This window comes from Dipodomys spectabilis, unplaced genomic scaffold (genome assembly GCF_019054845.1).
Source record: "Dipodomys spectabilis isolate Male_0828 unplaced genomic scaffold, ASM1905484v1 ptg000463l, whole genome shotgun sequence".
Lineage (NCBI taxonomy): Eukaryota > Metazoa > Chordata > Mammalia > Rodentia > Heteromyidae > Dipodomys > Dipodomys spectabilis.
The window spans coordinates 3,133,742-3,140,528 of NW_024871140.1; the positions used below are offsets into that span (position 1 = coordinate 3,133,742).

The 6,787-nt window shown below is 33.7% G+C and overlaps 1 pseudogene; it reads right to left on the reverse strand.

The window, feature by feature from the left end:
* Nucleotides 1-6,069: 6,069 nt before the first annotated feature.
* LOC122098201 lies at nucleotides 6,070-6,166 on the reverse strand (annotated as a pseudogene).
* Between the last annotated feature and the right edge of the window lie 621 nt (nucleotides 6,167-6,787).

Genomic DNA, 6,787 nt, shown 5'->3' on the forward strand with positions numbered 1-6,787 from the left:
AACCATGAATCAATATAATAATTTCCTCCTCAGATATTTTCTTTGCAGGTGTTTTTCTCATAATGACAGAAAAGTGAACAACGCAATGAATATTAATACAGCACATTGCATATCCTAAATAGACACAATATAAAAATCATAGTAAAAATACTAGAATTCATCACATGATAAAATAACAGGTAGAAAGTATTAAATACTGCTTGTTTTTCCAAGCACTTTACCTATGGTATCTAATTTAGTCCTCACAATAATCCCATAAAGTGGAACTACTTCTATTTTTAATTCTAAGATGATGATATTGAAGACTTCTGAGTTGGAATTACTAGTACAAGATTGCACACATGGTAAGTGTTAGCTTGAGGCCCATTCCCACCATATCAAATAACCTCATTCTATTTTATGACTAAAATATCAGCACTCAGACTACTAATTCTAAGAAAATTTCCCAAAATTGTTGTGCACACTCTAATAATATTTCACTTTAACTTTGTTAGGAAATAGGTAACTAAGGTGGGTGCTGGTGGCTCACGTCTGAAATCCTACCTACTCAAGAGGCTGAGATCTGAGGATCATGGTTCAAACCCAGCACACCCAGAAATGAACATGAGACTCCTTTTTTTTTTTTTTTTCTTTTTTTTTATTGTGAAAATACTGTAAAGAGGGGTTATAATTACATGGGCAAGATAGTGAGTACATTTCTTATCAAGCATTGTAGACTCCTCCTTTGGACTCTTATCTCTAATAAACCACTAGTAAGCCGGAAGTGGGATTGTGGCTCAAGAGGTAGAGCACTCACCTTGAGTGGAAGAGCACAGGAACAGTGCCCAAGCCCAGAGTTCAAGACCCACGACTGACCAAAAAAAGAAAAAAAAAAGAAAAGAAAATAAGTAACTGTAATATGAAAACTCCATGATCATAATCAATTTATACCTCCCTGCTGAAAGGAACTGCTAAACCATAACATTCTTGATTTCTCGCTCAAAACAGTAGAAATCATATTCTATCCCGTGACTCAACTCTGCACTGCCTGCGTACCACATCTCTGTTTAACACAGTAATACTAAAAGAATGACCTGTCCAATTCCTGATGGAAATAGACTGCAGATCTTATGGACCAATCATTTCCACATTGTAGCTCACCTAAGTTGGTTACCATTAGAAGCATTTTGATTGCTTTTTATACCCAACATTTTGAGGGAAATATATTACTTTAAAATGTTCTTAAAGCAAGACTGATATGAAAATCACATTTGAACCCAGATAAATATTTTACTTTTCATATACCCCAGAATGCAGTCTGACGTATCATTAATGTTAGGAATGAGAGGTTAAAACTCATAGACACCAAGACTTACGTATGAATTAAAGGCTAACTTGTGAATACAATTGGTTTAAAAAGACATCAATACTACTGCATTTTTTCAAAATGTCTTATGATAATGATAATGATGATGATAAACTATTAACACTTGAAAATTACTTATTTTCTTGGGAGTAGGACACAAAACACAAGATTAATCCTAATCATTTTAAAGAACTTTATTTATACTACAATTCACTCTTATAAGTATAAAGATTCTAAAACCAACTAAAGTACAGAGACACAAAAGAAATAATTTAACTGCATCATCAACATTCAAAGAACTGTGTTAATAGAAAACAAAGTTATACTAACAATTAGCTTACCAAATTCACTTACATTCTTTTATTCTATTTCATTTACATTCATAAAAATTGGGTTTTCATAAAATGATGCATAAAAAGCCTATATACTTCCATTTTCAGATCTTAACAATATTTATTTTAGAAATGTCTTTAGCTCTACAGTCAATGAACTGAAATAATACAGAAACAGTCAAAGGCTTTTCAGAAATTGCAAGACTCTCTCTGGGATGTTATTTATATTGGAAAAGATATTTAAAAGCCTTATTAGTTAAGGTTGCAATAGTTAATCCCACAAAAGAGCCATTTGTGAAGATCCCATTGCATATACAAATCAACTTCAAATACATCCACAATCTGGAGATGACACATGATTTTTGTTTGTTTGTTTTTGAAAGAAATATCTAACAAGCATACCCATAATACTTATTTTCAGTCAATAAGATGGGATATTCAAATGTATATGGGGTTGATTATCTCTTAGTGAGAATAGGTATGATCTTACTAAGTAACTTATTTTCAACAGAAATCCGGAAACAGTTTATCCACCTTGTGTTTCACAGGAATAACCAGAGAGTAATACTTTTTGGTCAAGTCAGTCAAACTCACTTCATGAGTGTATCTTAAATATATAAACAATTTAAGTGGTCAAATTCATATTTTGTACTGACAATCATCTTACAGAAATAACTTACTACTAATTATGTCTGTATCTTCTCACCTAACATGTAATAAGAGTTGAAAGCAGTCTCTTTTATCTAATTTAATGTTGTAAATGGTTTGATTATGATGATATTATTTGACAAATAAAAGGTACAGAAGGATGGTACCACTGAAATGAAATGACAGAACACTGATAAAGAAAACATTGCAACGCAGTTAGCTCTTTTCAGCCTCAAACTGTCCACATTGGCAAGCAACATTGCAACAGCACACGCATACATATACACATACACACATGTGCGCTCATGTACACACACAATTACATGAATGCTAAATACAGGGTTTATTGTACAAAAAAAGTTCAAAAAAATATTAGTGATTAGGACACATGATAACTTGCCTTATTACAAAATAATACATAATCCAGTCACCACGGGTGTTACATTTTACCTGCCTCTCCACATGTGACCAAATAATTTATTTATATTTAATTAATTACCTAATTAATTAATCCATTTTTGATGCTAATACTAGGGCTTGAACTCAGTGCCTGGCTCCCAGAATTTGTTATTTTTTTGTTTTAGTTTCTCAAGGACAACATTTTACTGCTTGTACCACAACTCCATTTCTAGCTTTTGCTAGTTACTTTCAAATCAGAATCTACTGGACTTTCCTTTTCTTTCTTTTGTTTGGGGGGGGTCTGGTCGTGAGAACTGAACTCAGGAGTGTGCTGCCCCTCAGCTCTTCAGCTCAAGGCTAGTGCTCTAAAACTTGAGCCACAGCGCCACTTCCGGCTTTTTTTTTTTTTTTTTCTTATGTGATGCCAGGGAATCTAACCCAGGGCCTCATGCATGCACGGCAACAGCTCTACCACTGAGCCACCTTCGCAGCCCCTGGACTTTTTTTTTCTTGGTCTGGTTTCAAACCTCAATCCTCAGATTTTATCTTTGTGATTATCTAGGATTAAAGCCATGAGCCTTTAGTTTGGCTTCTATTTTTTCTTTTATGTTTATCTAATGAACATATTCAGACAATAATTTAAAACTTAGATTATAAAAGCAAGATGTACAGTGATGATATTGTCCTGTCAGAAATTCAAGTTAGTAATGTACATTTCTTCTTAAGGCCATACACAAAAAATACCATGATATAGAGTAAAAGAACACACTATTGAACGTATGAGCTTTAAGAGCTTTTTAATAGAGCCATTATTTATTGTTACCCAACATTAGAAAACATGTATAATGCAGTAGTAAAATCGAAGTCCTTTGCATGACTACTTAAGTTCCTTGCTTTTTTTTAGACACTTGTTTTCATCTAAAAAAGTAGGCCTGTCTATTGTCTTCATGTGATTTTGATGATTGAAGGTGCTTAATTAGAATCAAAATGTATTAGTAGTCCTTTGCTATTTAGTGTCACTTTTTCTTTTTAGAGAATATGATGATCAAAACAATAGTTCAGAATCAGCAAGCAATAGTTCAGAATCATGCTTCCAGTGCAAGCAGTTAATCCTCAATGCCATTTTCCACAAAGTTTTGTCGCAGATACAATCGGCCTGCTTTTCTAGCTGCTTTCCTAGCCTGGACCTATTCCTTCACTGCACAGAAAAAGTGCGATTCAACTGATTTCAGTCAGACCTATTACTAGAATTATCAAGGATTTAGATTCTTATCTGTAATTTGGTCAAAGCTGTGTCTCTTTATGTAGGATACTAAAAATGTATTTACTAATTTCAAGTAAATACATAAATTCTATTCCCATCTATTTAAAAAAATAAAATTTTGTTTGCTCAATTAATTGATCAGAGGCATGGATTTTGGGGTAGCTATGTCATTGCACATCTTTCTCTCTCTTCCTCTCTCTCTTTCATGGTTCTCATAGATAATATGATTGCTACATAATTATCCTAATTTATTTTGCTTTTATATTTTTGGTTTCCTCATTTCACTTCCTGCTCTGTCATTTGCCTTTTATATAGGAGGCATTATTTCATATTTTCTATTTCCTTGAATAAGCGGCACATGAAGATACCAATGGTCCTCATTTTGAGTCTGTACATTTGAATCTTTCCTCTGCTTTCCCTAAATTCCTTACTCTCCTGTTAGAATAATTTTGAGTAATAAAAATGGAAAAAGAGAAAATAAATCATGGTGAAAAAAAACAGTTACAGAAAATTCACTGGATATTTCTGAACAGTTCAACCTACGTGAACTATTAGGGAAATACATTGACACCTCATTCACACTGGCACTCAAAGTCTCTGGTTCAGCAATTCTAATGAAGATGAGGAACAATATGAAAAAGTGAGGAATGGTATCAATTGGAAGAAAAAATGGAGAAGGGTCCAAGCAAATTTCTTCTTTGGACTGCTGAAAATAATCGGCTTACTACAGTGTGAGATTATTTTCCTAAATGGCCACTCATGTGAATACTAGGAATGACGATGAATATACCCCACTTCATCGGGAAGCCTACAGTGGACAGTTAGACATGGTCCATGAGTTGATTCCTCAAGTGGAACATGCAGTAACTGTAGATGGCTGGACACCCCTGCACAGTGCATATATCTGGAATAATACTAGAGTAGCTTCTTTTTTACTTCATCATGATGTAGCTATCAATGCCAAAACTAAAGGCCTCTTGATCCACTTGCATAATCCGGATCTCCTTTTGTTGAACCCTTATGTCAATCCAGGCCTGACGAACAACTTGGAAGAAACTGCATTTGATGTTGCCAAAGGATAAGTATGTATCACTACCTCTTTTAAGTTGTGGAAGGCTGTACAAATTGTTCTCCTCAGTCCTAATGGTTTGGTTAAGTTTCTTAAATTTCATAATTGCCAGACCATCCTTTGTGTCCACACAAAATATTTTCACAATCTAAATAAAATAAATCTTTTTTTGGTTGGTTCTGGGGCTTGAACTCTAGGCCTGGGTGCTATCCTTGCCATCTTCAGCTGAAGGAGAGTGCTCTACCACTTGAACCACAGCTCCACTTCCAGCTTCCTAGTGGTTTAATGGAGATAAGAGTCTCACAGACTTTCCTGCTTGGGCTGGCCTTGAACCGAGATCCTCAGATCTCAGCCTTCTGAGTAACTAGAATTATAGGAGTGAGCCACTGACGCCCAGCAACAGCAATATCTTACTGTAAAAATTCATGGATTCTGTGGAATTCGTCCAAGTGAATTTCCTACCTTTGATGTCAAAATGTATTCAAGAGTTTTATATACATCTATAATGATTTCTGCAGAGTTGGTGATTTTTTAATCAGAAATAATTTAACTTATATGTTGAAATGAGTAGTACAGAAACTAAAGTATGTCTGGTCATTGTCTGAAAATAGTATAGTATAAAATATTCTATATTCTATGTTTGTATAACGTCCATAATCTACTTTATTCTTCCTAGATATACTCTGAATTCTATATTGTTTTATAATATATAGGTTCTTTAGTATGTCCTTTCAGATTGCATTCCAGATAGAAACAGTTTAAGATTCCTTTTTTTCCTTATACTTATATATACGTCCTTATACTATTTTATTTCTTTGGGAGAAAATGACAAAGTTGTCTAATTTCAAAAGATTTGTAAAGATTATGCTATGTAAAGGCCTTTCTAAGGTGAAGATTTTAAACATTGATGTCAAACTAACATTTAATTATACTAATTACATTTATTGTTAAATTTGTAATTTTGTAATCAACTTTTTAATAACTGTTTTTCATTTCTTGCATCTGAAGAATGAAAAATATGGAATACTTCGCAAATTTTCATATCATTCTTGAGCAAGAGCCATGTTAATCTCTGTATTGTAATTTGGGTATACGTGTTGCTAAAGCATGTAATATCCTTTAAATTTAAGTAGTTAATGATGCAATCTTTATACAGGCTTATATTATCGGGTACCTATTGGTAACAAAGAAACCTTATTGTTCCTAACAATGCTATTGATTTTATTTCCCTATTATAAGTCTTTTTAATTTGGGATTTGATTGTACTTTCAAGAATTTATAGGTAGGTCTAAAGGTGATGGCTGTTTCAAGTACTTATTTATCCAACTGAGTTAGCTTTGTGGAGCTAATGGATTCCAAGTAAGCCTTGCTTAAGAGCTACTTCTAAACTTCTGCAGCTGAAATTTTCCCAAATGAGGTCTTACAGCACAAATGTCTATCTGACCCTTTACCCTTTTTCCATGTAGGAACAGACCAAACAGAATATCTCACCCTGACAGCATAGACTGTCTTACTTGAATAAAACAAGTCTTAGTTGCAAGGGGTCATAGAGACATGAACATTTCAGACAGAACTGTTCAGACTAGAAGGTATTTTATCAAAATATAATTGTTTATTATACCTACAATTTCAAAAGTAGCTAAAGTCAAGGAGGAGAATAAATTGTTCATATGCATGATTACCTAATGTCATGGTCTGTCTACCTTCCAACCAAGCAGGAACTTTCACTA